Source organism: Acomys minous, assembly GCF_964271855.1.
Source record: "Acomys minous genome assembly, chromosome: 18".
Taxonomy (NCBI): domain Eukaryota; kingdom Metazoa; phylum Chordata; class Mammalia; order Rodentia; family Muridae; genus Acomys; species Acomys minous.
In genome coordinates this window covers 8,352,745-8,366,248 of record NC_140501.1, presented here as the reverse complement: position 1 = coordinate 8,366,248, position 13,504 = coordinate 8,352,745, and the positions used below count along the sequence as shown (strand labels likewise).

Below are 13,504 nucleotides of genomic sequence, written 5' to 3'. Positions count from 1 at the left end.
ATGGTGTCTTACATGTGAGACTTTGTTTCATGCACAAAATGAATTTAAAATTTATAAAATTACCTTCAGAGTATGTGTATGTATAATATTCATACATTTTGTGTTTAGTTTTAGGTACACGTAGCTGGAGATGGTGGTGCACACCTTTAATCCCAGCACTTGGGAGGCAAGGGCAGGTGGATCTCTGAGTTTGAGGTGAACCTGGTCTATAGAGTGAATCCAGGACAACCAAGGCTACACAGAGAAACCCTGTCTATAAAAACAAAAAACAAAAAAGAGACATTTTATTATATATATGAAATATAAATCTTTATGTGGAATAAATCTGAAAATTTTAAGGCTTCTAGCTCTAAGCACTTCAAAGGGAACCCATTATGGCCTATGCTTTTCAAATATTATCTCCTTCATGTATATTCTTTGCCTATTATGGAAAACTATACAATAACATAGTAGCTGATATAAACAAAGGGCTTATATTAAAATTGCTAAAATAACACTGAGATCCAATTTATACTAAATTTTTAGACAAAAAATGATCATATGGTAATTAAAGACAAAAGCCTTTAGATTTGACATTGTTGAAAAAACTGAAGTTATTGTAAAATGTATTATGAGAATTAAATTGGATTTTCTTAGAGTATATTTTTAGTCTTATGGTACAACCATATTTGTGAAACTGTTATATTTTAAAATAATTATGTTACGGTAATAATTAACAGACATAAATCATGTTTGTATGGGCATTTAGAAACTGAGTTCTTTTTATGTCTTTTTTTCTTAGTAAAGTTGTTTAGCCGAGTTGCTTATGTCCAGGCTAGGTCATGAAAAGCTTGTGTATGCATGGTGAAGAAAATTTGAAAAATTGAAATTGAACTGCTTCCAGTGGTGTGTGTCAGGTAACAGCAGAATCAATTTGGAGAGTGTGTTGGTAGGTAAATTCACGATTGTGTGTATATTGTACTGTATATTCACAAGTTATTAATGGGGATTTGGTACTTTAAATATTTTAGATATAGTCTTATGGTCACTACTATTCTATACACAGCTGAAGTATGATGTGACATTTGCAACAACTTTTCTGTAACTACGCACAATGTGTTTGTACCTTGGGGGCTTATGAAACTCAATATGCATAAGATGATAACTGAATGAAATATGATGCAATAGTTGTAGTGGTCAGGAAAGCTTTGGGGATTGTGAGCATAACTCCCAAAATAGTGCCTGACTGTACACAGGAGCTATAGAGATTTGATTCAGAGAATACTTCTTTCCACCAGCACTTGTAGAAACAAGCACTTTTCTGAACATGCTCAGGTTAAGATCTCCTCTTCTCATGCTTTTTATATTCAAATTGACATATAGGAATGATCCCTGGGTAGACACTATAGCATCATAGTACAGTTTTTTTTTAATTAATTTTTAATTTTTGTAGCTTATTCACATTATATCACAGTGGTTATCCCCTTGCTCATATCTTCCCATTCCCACCATCCCTCTGTCTTCTGCCGTATTCTTCTCCTCTAGTGCTCTGTGAGGGGGGCCCTCCTCCCCCACTATCTGACCACAGCCTATCAGGTCTCATCAGGATAGCTTGTATCCCCTTTCATGTCAGAGGCAGTCCCCACTCCCTCCCCACCACCACCCCTATAGGTTGCTGCATGCATTGTCCTCAGTTAGTGCATCAGTTTGAGCAGGTCACCATTGGTCCATTTCTGCTAGCCTTGATGGTGTCTGTGTGGAGCTCCTGATCCCTCCAGGTCCTTTTGTCCCCCTACTCTTCCATAGGACTCTTAGTACTATGTCTAGAGTCCAGCTCAAAGTCCCAGCATCTGTCACAATATCCCACTGGGTGCAGTCCTTCAGAGAACATCTATGTTGGGCTAATATCCACTTATGAGTGAATATATACCATGCCTGTGTTTCTGGGTCTGGGTTACCTCACTCAGGATGATCTTTTCTACTTCCATCCATTTACCTGCAGATTTCATGATTTCATTGGTTGATAGCTGAATTGTATTCCATTGTATAAATGTACCACATATCTGTATCCAGTATTCTCTTGAGGGACATCTAGGTTATTTCAAGATTCTGGCTATTAAAAATAGAGATGCTATGAACATAGTTGAGCAAATGTCCTTCTTGTATTGTGGAGTATCTTTTGGGTATATGTCCAGGAGTTTTATAGCTGGGTCCTAAGTTAAAGCTATTTCCAGTTTTCTGAGAAAGCACCAGGTTGATTTCCAAAGTGGTTGTACAAGTTTTAACTTCTACAATCAATGAAGTAGTATTCTCCTTTCTCCACATCATTGCCAGCATGTGCTGTCTCTTGAGTTTTTGATCCTAGCCATTCTGACCAGGTATAAGATGTAATGTCACAAAGACCCAGAAATAAACCCACACACTTTTGGATATTTGTTTTTTGACAATAAAGCCAAAACTGTACAATGAAAAAAGCATCTTCAACAAATTGTGCTAGTCTGACTTGATGTCTACATGAAGAAAAACTTCAAATAGATCCATATTCATCACCATGCACAAAACTAAAGTCCAAGTGGGTTAAAGACCTCAACATAAAACCAGACACAGTAAATCTGCTGGAAGTAAAAGTAGGAAAGAGCCTTGAACTTATTGGCGTAGGACACAACTTCATGAACAGAACACCAACAACTCAGGCTCTAAGATTAATAATTACTAAATGGGACCTCATCAAACAAAAAAGCTTCTGTAAAGTGAAGGGCACTGTCAACAGATCCAATGTCAACAGCTAACAGACTGGGAAAAGATCTTCACCAATCCTACATCCAAAATTAAGAACTCAAGAACTCAAGAAACCAAAGAATCCAATTAAAAAATGGAGAACAGAGCAAACCAGAGAATTGTCAACAGAGGAATACTGAATGACCGTAAAGCATTTAATGAAGTGTTTAATGGCCTTAGTCATAGGGAATGCAATAGCAAGGAAAGTTCACTGTAGCTCATCTGCAGACTGACTTAATGATTTGTATACTTGTAGTTTTTTTTCTGGCAGACTTTTGAGAAGTTAAACATGTAAATACAATAATTCTAAAATTTTTAACAGCTATTTAAGGATCAGCAACTCCCCCTTCTCATGATAGGGTCACGACCCCAAAAGTTTCTGCCTGGCAGAAGCAACTTTAGCATCAGTTAATGATAGAGGGATTATCTTTGTCTTCCTAGTTTTTAGTTTGGGAACCTATTTTATATTTTTAAGAAACTTGGGGCTCTCTGCTCCTCCCTGTTCCAGAGACAGCCGCATCCTCTCATGCAGTGCCAGCCTCATCCCTTGACACGATGGTGAAGGTCAGAGTAAACTGATTTGGGTGTATTGGACGCCTGGTTACCAGAGTTTGCTTCTTATCTGGCAAAGTGGAGATTGCTGCCATCAATGACCCTTTCGTTGACCTCCACTGCATGTTCTACACATTCTAGTATGATTCTAACCATGGCAAGTTCAATGGCATGGTCAAGTTTGAGAACGGCAGGCTTCTTGTCATCAGCAGGAAGTCCATCACCATCTTCCAGGATCAAGATCCTGCTAACATCAAATAGGCTGATGTTGGTACTGAGTATGTTGTGGAGTCTACTGGTGTCTTTACCACCATGGAGAAAGCTGGGCACACTTGAATGGTAGGGCCGAAAGGGTCATCATCTCTGCCCCTTCTGCGGATGCCCCCATGTGTGTGGTAACTGTGAACCATGAGAAGTATGACAATGCACTCAAAATTGTCAGCAATGCTTCCTGCACCACCAACTGCTTAGCACCCCTGGCCGAGGTGCGCGATGACAACTTTACCATAGGGGAAGGACTCATGAGCACAGTCCGTGACATCACTGCTACCCAGAAGACTGTGGATGGCCCCTCCGGAAAGTAGTGGCGTGATGGCTGTGGGTCTGCCCAGAGTACCATCCCTGAATCCACTGGTGCTCCCAAGGCTATGGACAAGGTCATCTCAGGGCCGAATGGAAAGTTCACTGGCATGGCCTTTCATGTTCCTACCGGTAACGTGTCTGTCATGAAGCTGAAATTCAGACTGGAGAAACCAGCCAAGTATGAAGACATCAAAAAGGTGGTAAAGCAGGCATCTGAGGACCCATTAAAGGGCATCCTGGGCTACACTGAGGACCAGGTTGTCTCCTATGACTTTAACAGCGACACTCACTCTTCCACCTTTGATGTTGGGGCTGGCATTGCCCTCAGTGACAACTTTGTAAAGCTCATTTCCTGGTATGACAATGAATTTGGCTACAGCAACAGGGTGGTGGACCTCATGGCCTACATGGCCTCCGAGGCATAAGACGCCCTGGAGCACTCATCCCAGTAAGGACACGAGAGCAAGTTAGAGGCCCTAGGCTGCTGAGGAGTCTGTGTTCCAACTCCACGCCTGATACTGACTGAGCATCTCCTCTCATAGTTTCCATCCTAGACCCCAGAATAATGGGAGGGTCCCAGGGGGCCCTACTCTCTTGAATTCTGTCAATAAAATTCACTGCACCTTAAAAAAAAGAAAAAGAAAAAGAAAAAAGAAAGAAAGAAAAGAGAGAAAGAAAGAAAGGAAGGAAGGAAGAAAGGAAGAAGTTTGGAAAAGGAGTCAGATTTTTTTGTATAGCAGAAGACATGTTAGAGTATTCCAGAATTATTATTAAAAACTAGAATAAGTCAGTTTGTTCTCCTGTGCCTGTTTCCTCCATAAAATCCGTTGCATATACATCTAGAGCATTAGATACCTTGGAGCAACTAAAAAAAAAAAAAAAAATGGCCAGTTCTGCTGCTCTCGGCTATTTAACGCATTTTCACCTTCAATCCCAGAAAAACAATTTAATCTGCCTTGATAGAGGAAGAAATGTCTTCTTTTTATACTCAACTCAGAAAAGAACACAGAATTTATATTAACAATCAGGAAGCCACAGTGGCTTTCAAAGTAAATGTAATACTTAATTGAACTAATAAGCCAAGCACACATTAAGAATACTTTGCTGGATATTGTAAGGAGAAAACATTCTTCATAGTAGTATGTCACAAAAGCAGAAACATAAAGATACATTGAAATAGGCACAAAAAAATGAGATTAAGAATATACACAAAGAATAACAAAGTACCCGCTCCAGCCCTCATGTTTCCCTTTGAGGTCAACAGAAAAGGCAGAAGAAAGGGGGTATATAAAAATATATCAGAAGTTTTCTTCAAAGAGTAAAGACAAGGGATACCGCCAGCTGGTAGTTCTTTCTACCAACAAAAGAGGAGACCGGGCTTGTTCCTCTGTCAATAAGTATAAGCTCAAAATGCCCATGGAGTGGATCACAGTAGACCAGCCTAAGGATTACTCCAAACCCCTGCCATTGCCTGCTATACTAATGCTTAGGAACAAAGAACAAAACATCCAAGAATTCCAGGGTCGTTGTGGGAAATCCTGAGGTGTTTTATACTACTTAAAAGTTGCAGAAAAACATTGCTGAGCTGAGTATGGAAGATAAGTACTAACCAACCTGGGGAACAGTGCCAAAATTTATAGTTTGATACAGAGAAAAAAAAATCAGTGTAAGTTGTTCGGTTTCTCAACTAAAAAAAAAAAAAATGGAGTGATATTCCATATGGGATACAATTGACTAATTTTATCTGGTCAGCATCTTAAGCCTACTAAGACAAATGCGTACATAAACTGAGCATTTAGAAAAGTATTAAATATTTAGTTCTTGAATTTGACTTTAATTATACAAATAAAATGGTTTTAATCCCTTTTTGTTGTTAACCAATTGTCTCTTTTCCTTAGAAAGCAAGTGGGGAAGTAAAGAAATAACAGATCATTCATATTTATTAAATACACGAGAGCAACTCATAGCACACCATCTTGATCCATATTGATCAAATGCTACATCTCAGCCTTTAGTCAGCACAACCACAGAATGAGAGAAAATTAAACCACTACCTGTGCTCTGTGAGAAGATTAAAAGAAGCCTCTTGAATTCTCTCTCCTGCTGGAAGTAGATTAAAAAATTAAAAGTCCCTCCTTCGGTCCCCACAGGGGTTTCTAGAAGTACACCCCAGGATGGTCCCTAGAATTTGATGCAGCGTGCTGACAGGATAGTCTGCTTTCCACACAGAGTCTATGTGTCTCGGCTCATTCATTCATATAAAAGTGGTTTTTTACTTTAGTTTTTCAGAACTTTGATTCTTTGCTATGTATTTAATAATGACAGTATGATCCCTACAGATGTGCATACTCCCCTAAGGATTGTGTGTCTGTTCATGCAATTATGTAGCAATTGGTACAAAGGCAGACACATGAGAAGAATGAAGTCACAGACTCACACTGACTTGAGCCTGCACTGGGGAAGATTTTCCCTTCTGGACTTCTAGTGGAGTAAAGACGGAGGCTCAGAAACAGATTCAAAATAATGTAGCCTTTAAGAAAACATACTTTTTGTATAGCAATACAATATTGTTATTAAACAATTCTACAATAGAGTGATTTTATATAACTTTAAGGAGAAGAAAAGAGCTCACAAAACTCTTCACCCAAGAACAATTTTTTTTTTAATGCTCACATTCTCTATGTAGGTCAGTTTGACAAATATATGTAGTTATTCATCCATCATGTCTAATTCCTAATGTACTAATATGGTCAGTGGAACTGAAAAAGTAAACATGACTTTCAAAATTACAGCCTCAAAGAATAATAACACATGCTGGATTGTTTTGTAGTACAAAATAGTTCCTACTATTTCAATATGTAGAAAGTTAAGTTCACATGCCCACGCCATGCACATACCCCAAAACAAACTATGAAGAATTTCGCACTGGAAAACTATCAGCCTTATATCCCCTTTCTTTCTTTCTTTCTTTCTTTCTTTCTTTCTTTCTTTCTTTCTTTCTTTCTTTCCTCCTCCTCCTCCTTCTTCTTGTTCCTGTTCTTTCTTCTTCTTCTTCTTCTTCTTCTTCTTCTTCTTCTTCTTCTTCTTCTTCTTCTTCTTCTTCTTCTTGTTCTTCTTGTTCTTCTTGTTCTTCTTGTTCTTCTTGTTCTTTTTCTTCTTCTTCTTCTTCTTCTTCTTCTTCTTCTTCTTCTTCTTCTTCTTCTTCTATTTCTCCTTCTTCTCCTCCTTCTCCTCCTCCTCCTCCACCTTCTCTTCCTCTTCTTCTTCTTCGTTTTTAGACAGGGTTTCTCTGTGTATTCTTAGCTGTCCTGGACTCACTTTGTAGACCCAGCTGGCCTCGAACTCACAAAATTCCACCTGCCTTTGCCTCCCGAGTGCTGGGATTAAAGGCGTGTGCCACGTATTGTCCTTGGCTGGTGCCATAGTTTGAGCAGGACCACTGGGCCCAGATCTGCCCATCATAATGTTCTTTTTGTAAGTTTCTAGGACCCTCTGGATCCTTCTATTTCCCCATTCTCCCATGCGTCTCTCACCTAGAGTCCCAATAAGATATCCTCACTTCTGTCCCACTTTCCTGGTAAGTGAAGACTTTCATGGGACATATCCATTGGGCTAGTGTCTAGATATAAGTGAGTATATGCCATTTGACTCTTTTTGCTTCCAGGTTAACTTACTCATTATGATCATTTCTAGTTCAATCCATTTGTTCACAAATTTGGGGGATTCCTTGTTTTTTATACCTGAATAGTATTCCATAGTGTAAGTGTACCACAATTTTTTAAATCCATTCTTCTACTAAGGGCACTTAGGCTCTTTGCATGTTCTAACTATTATGAATAAGGATGCTATGAACATGGTTGAGTAAATGTTCTTATTGTGTGCTAGAGTGTCTTCTGGGTATATTCCAAGGAGTGGAATAGCTGGGTCTTGAGGAAGCCTCAGGATAGCAGGCTACCAAGAATAGACTTGATACCTTATGAGCATATACAGGGGGAGGAGGTCCCCCTCATTCACAGTCATAGGGAAGGGGAGTAAGCAAAAAATGGGAGGAAGGGAGGAATGGGAGGATACAAGGGATGGGATAACAATTGAGATATAATATGAATAAATTAATAAAATATATTTTTATAAAAGGCGTGTGCCACCATGCCTGGCTCATATCCTCTTTCTTGACTCATGTTCTTTTGTCTAAACTTCCTATTTCCTCATCATTTCTTTTTTTTTCTTTTTTTCCCTCGTCATTTCAGATCATCCTGTCTTAGTCTCCTTTCTTGAGTTTTAGACTTTATCCATACTTATACCTATTTAAGTGTGTGTGTGTGTGTGTCTGTGCTTCTCTTTATTTGTTCCTATCTTCTTTAGGAGGATGCTTCTCTGATGATTGTAAATAAAGAACTGATTTATGAGCATACCAGGATATCACTATGATCTTACATTTTATGTTTAAAGTGCTGTAGAATTTGGCTCTACACTAGGTCTCTGGATTATCTAGTCTCTGGTTCTTGGTCACTCAAAACAGGATGGGTTCCATCTAATGGAGTGAGCCTCACGTCAACTCAGACATTGCTTTGTTACATCTTTGTGCCGTCATTGCTGTATCAAATTCTGCAGACAGAACAGATTGTAGGTCAATGGTTTTGTTTCTTGGTTGGTGTTTATGTTTCTCTTTTGGCAGAATGACATATATCTTTCCATATAAAAGACACTAGAACATAGGGATGGAGGTTCTATGTAGGAAGGAGCTCAATCTCTCCATGGTCAGTGAGTTATATGGGCATCGTGTTCAGCAATTGGGCCTTACTGTCAGTTTGTGGACCATATGAAAAACCTACTGTTTGGACAAGAGCCTGTACTGTTTTGGAATTTCTATGAGACCACTTTGTCCAGAAATTCAATTGGATTTAACATAGTTCTTGAATTAGAAGCTTTATTTGGTGACAGGGGATGGGCAGTTGGGACTCTTACATTCCTCATTATTTGGAGACTTTACTAGGATCACCTTCATATATTTTGGGAATTTTCTGCTGCACTGGGTTTCCATATCATCCCTCAAATGCCTTTCTACCTTCTATACACAACATCTATAAGCTTATATGGCTTGTAGCTTCATTTATTTAATGAGTAATATCCACACATTATCAAATACATACCAAAATTATCCTTCTAGGTTTATATTACCTTACTCAGGATGTTTTTCTGGTTCTATTCATTTGCCAGAAAATTTTAGGATGTAAATTTTTAAACAGCTGAGTAGTTCTCTATTGTGTAAATGTACAACATTTATTTATCAATTCTTCTGTGGATAGGCATCTAGACTATTTCCAATTCCTGCCCTTTGTGAATAGAACAGCAATGAACATGGTTGAGGAGGATTCCTTGTGGTGTAGAATGGAGTGTCTTTTGGGTATATAGTCAAGAGTGATACTGCTCTTGGGTCTTGAATCTTGAACTAGATAAATTCTCATCTTTCTGAGGAATGATCACACTGATTTCCAAAATGACTGCACAAGTTTGTCCTCTCACCTGGATGATATATCATGTGTGAATTCAAAATTCACTCTTCTTCAAAAAGTTTTCTCTATATCAGCCACTTTTCATATACATCACTTCCTTGGTTTCTACTTCCTTTCTGTCTAGCGCCATCTTGGTTTCCGAGTATGTGTGTGTGTGTGTGTGTGTGTGTGTGTGTGTGTGTGTGTGTTATGTACTTAAATTCTAGGTTTTTACACCAATATTGTATTTTATGTGGTAGATGTTTGTGGTATTTGTGGTAGATGTTAGACAAATGCCTTTCTTTTCCCTTTCAATGTGCTATACTACCTCCCACATTTCAATATATACAATATATATGCGTGTGTATATATACATGTATATATGTGTATATATATAATTTTATTAGCGTTATATAATCACTAGAATATAATCTCAAAGAAAAAAGAACTGGAACTGTCTCTTGCACTAGATAGTGTCAAACTATAGTTAGTAATTTGCAAATATTGTTCAACAGTGATTGAATGATGGTACTGTGCTGGCACATAAGTTTTCTTCACTCCTAGAGAAGAAAGAATTCCAAATTTACTTAATTAATTATGAATAGAGAAGAAACATATGCAAATGTAGGAGATCCTGATGGTTTTATTTTTTTGAAAGTCACAAGTGGGCTGATGAACCATTACATAACTATGGAGGACAATGGAGGATCTTGATAAATACCTACACCATGGTTTCAATGAAGGGTGTTTTCTTTTCTAATGTTTTCATAAGAATGAATACTTAGTCCAGTCCAACCTGCTGAAGCACACATCCTGCCCAAGTGCATGTATATTATGAAAAAAACATATTCAAGGCAGTAATTATTCTCTGCCTTCTGAAGCAATCATGAAAAGGATATTAGAATTATCCAAGGGTCAATGACTAAACTAAACTATGTCTGTGAAATATGAGGGTTTTTTCCCCATACAAACTCAGGTTGTTTTATCTTGACATTGTGTACTTTTGTAATAAGCAATTAACACTCACTGGGGCTGAGAAATTGTGTGCTCTTAAAAAAGAACTAAATATCGATTTCTGTCTGGTTTGAAGAGTTTCTGAAATTGTGTCTAGCACAGGAGTGATTCACCCTTCCTTATACTAGGTTCCAGTTTCTCTTCTAATATATATCCATTGCCAAGGAAACTCATAGTCTTAGGTCAAATGTATTGGAAAACATTTTCATTTACGTTATTTCCAGAAAGTATAGGTATTGAGGTGCCAGGGTATTATCGCTGAAGATGGCTGTTAGTGGATCTTCTGTTTTTAAAATTATAATAGTGAAGATTGAAACACTCCCCACAAACTCACACATTCAGAAATCTAGTAGAGGCATGTTCTTTAATTAATTGTGCAAGTTTCATAGATTATATATTGGGAGAAAATCAAGTTGTGTGACTTTTCATGATCTGCTCATTTGTTAATTAAGTTTGTTTTATCACATAGACCATTTTTATAATATTGTAGCAGACATAATTTTGAAGGTTATATGTTATGCTTTGAAAATTGAATTTATTCATATTGCTTAATCAAGGATTCATAATTAAATGTGTCTTAGAGATCATTTTCTTGTATCACTTAATGTAAAAAACTGCACTATAAAATTTCAGTTAGGCAATATGTATACACTTTATTCCAGCAAAGATAGCAGTTTTCATGGTCTGAATATCAATGTATGAAAATATTTCAATTTATTTATGAAGCCCATAATGACAAGTTGCTTATTTTAAAGGAAAATCCTAATTGACACTATCTATGTACTTAAAACTATGTCTTCATTTCTCTCATAACTATTCATAATAATAAAACCCTTACAGATTTCTGAAAGATTGAATTTGTTTTCTTAAAATAATATTTCATAAATATTTTGAGAATTTCATACAGTGATGTTTTTAGTCTCATCTATACTGCAGCTCCTCCTAAGTCTACTCTCACCTTCCCAGACACACTACTTCCTCTTTGTTTTTTTAAAACCCATGCAGTCCTTTTTGTGTTGTCCAGCCACTTGTAGGAGCAGGGACCTGCCCTCGAGTGTCGTAGAAGTACCAGGGTTCACACTATTAAAGCAAACTTAATCTCCCATCTCCATCACCAACTTGTCACTAGCTCTTGAGCTGGTGTTGGGTATGTGTACATTATATTTGAGGATGAGCAATCCACAATCTCTTATTCTCTACATGTTTACCAGCTATGTAACTCTGTTTTACTCACTATCTACTGTAAGATGAAGTTTCTCTAGTGAGCACTGTTGTATGTATACAACAATAAATCATTATGAGTCATTTTAATACTGAGTCTATTTAACAGAAAGTTTGTAGCAGGTTCTCCCCTGTGGCTATCACCATAGGTGTTTGTTATCATTAATGATGCAGGCATAGGCTTCATCTTATGGACAAGGCCTTAAATCCAGTCATTAAATGTCTGATTATATCTGTACTGGTCTGGTATCAGTGGGCATAGTAGCTATTAGTGTAGCTTTTAAGGTTCCAAGCAAGGAGAGATTGATGATTTCTTTCCTTATTGTTAGCATGCATAGCACATTTCACAACTATGAAATCTAGCTAGGAATGAAGATTCCAATTGAAGGACAGCTATATTTCTTTATGTTTTACAATTTAATAATGTAATTTCCTCAGAAATAGCGTCTTACATCAAGTAAGAGTCTTTCGTACCTCATTGGCCAACAACTAAAAAGATATAATCCATTCTTATGACTAGGGATTTAACTTGATAAAATTTAACTCATCATAACCATTGCTCTAACAAAAAAATCCTAATTGTGAGAGTTGGGTGTGGTGATGCACGCTATAATCTCAGCACTCTGGAAGGCAGAGTCAGGCAGATTACTGTGAGTTCAAGGCCAGCCTGGTCTACTAAGTAAGTCCAGTACAACCAAAGCTACACAGAGAAGCTCTGTTTCAAAAAAACAAAAACAAAACTTAAACAAATACAACAACAATAAAAAGGTACAAAACGCAAAACAAAATATATTTTTGATTGAAGCCTGAAATGAACAAATGATGACATCGCTGTTATGTCACTTAGAAGGCAGGCAAGGAATTGCTACAAGTTCAAAGGCATTTAAAAAAAACTGGGAGCTGGGGTGTTTGTCAAAGACTGCAGTGCTGTGTGTTCCTGTTTTCTAGAAGAGGCTAGCTATAGAAAGTTACCTTGGCTATACATAGAGACTTTTGGTCTCAGTACAGAAAGGAGAAAGAGCTGGTAGTGGCTGAGACAGTGGAAGAAGTGAAGAAAGAACCTGTCTTGGTGTATCCACCTTATGCAGCCTAGCGTACACGCCACCTGATGATCTCCAGAGTCACTTGGAATCTCCTATTAAAGAGATATTAGTTCTTCTCTTCCTAATAATTGGTAAGATATCTCCCTGTATAATGCTCTATGAAGTTCAGACTCCTGGTTACATTTGGCTGATGACTTGGGCCATGCGGTATATCTAACAGCAGGCGTCACCAAATGTGCAGGTCAGGCATGTTCTTGATTTCTATAATGCTCCTGTTCAGGACAGATCTAAACATGTTGAACTCATTGCCAGTAATTTACCACCCGATTTGGAAATTGGTTGGAGTTACTGGGCAGTCTAGTTAGTGAACATTTTGAGATTGTTCGTCTTCTCTCTACGGTGGCCGGCAAACTCTCCTGGGAACCTCCCTTTCCTGTACTTTTTCTTCCTCCCCGTACAACAGTACAACAACACATTTCTCATGGAGAATCAACAAAGAAAACATTTTCACATTCACTAAAGCTATTTCCCCAAGTAAAATCAAGTTTTGATAATTAAAATAAAAGACAAAGAAATTTCAAGTGATAATAACCTTCTGTTAAAGGGCAGTTTTCATAATAAGTGACCTGTTTTCCTAAGAACTAAATATAATAGTTTTAGCAAACTCACAATCTTTTTAAATATATTTGGAAAATATCAATCAACATTATGTGGAGGCAAATGAAAAATAAGTTTGTCCTCTTAAAATTGATTTTGTATATTTTGTCCATTTTAATGTTACCAATTGTTTTAAATTGTTTTCTACACTTTCTTTTGGCTCCAGCCCACATTTGATATTAGATT

General features: G+C 37.5%; 1 protein-coding gene and 1 pseudogene across 6 annotated transcripts in view; both read left to right on the top strand.

Annotated features, from left to right (window-relative positions):
* The window catches only part of GPC5 (glypican 5), a 1,329,555-nt gene that overhangs the window by 529,321 nt on the left and 786,730 nt on the right, over positions 1 to 13,504 (top strand). The window lies entirely within an intron of this gene.
* On the top strand, positions 3,696 to 4,647 carry LOC311589277 (glyceraldehyde-3-phosphate dehydrogenase-like; annotated as a pseudogene). Its single transcript has one exon. The product of its transcript is annotated as a glyceraldehyde-3-phosphate dehydrogenase-like (transcript).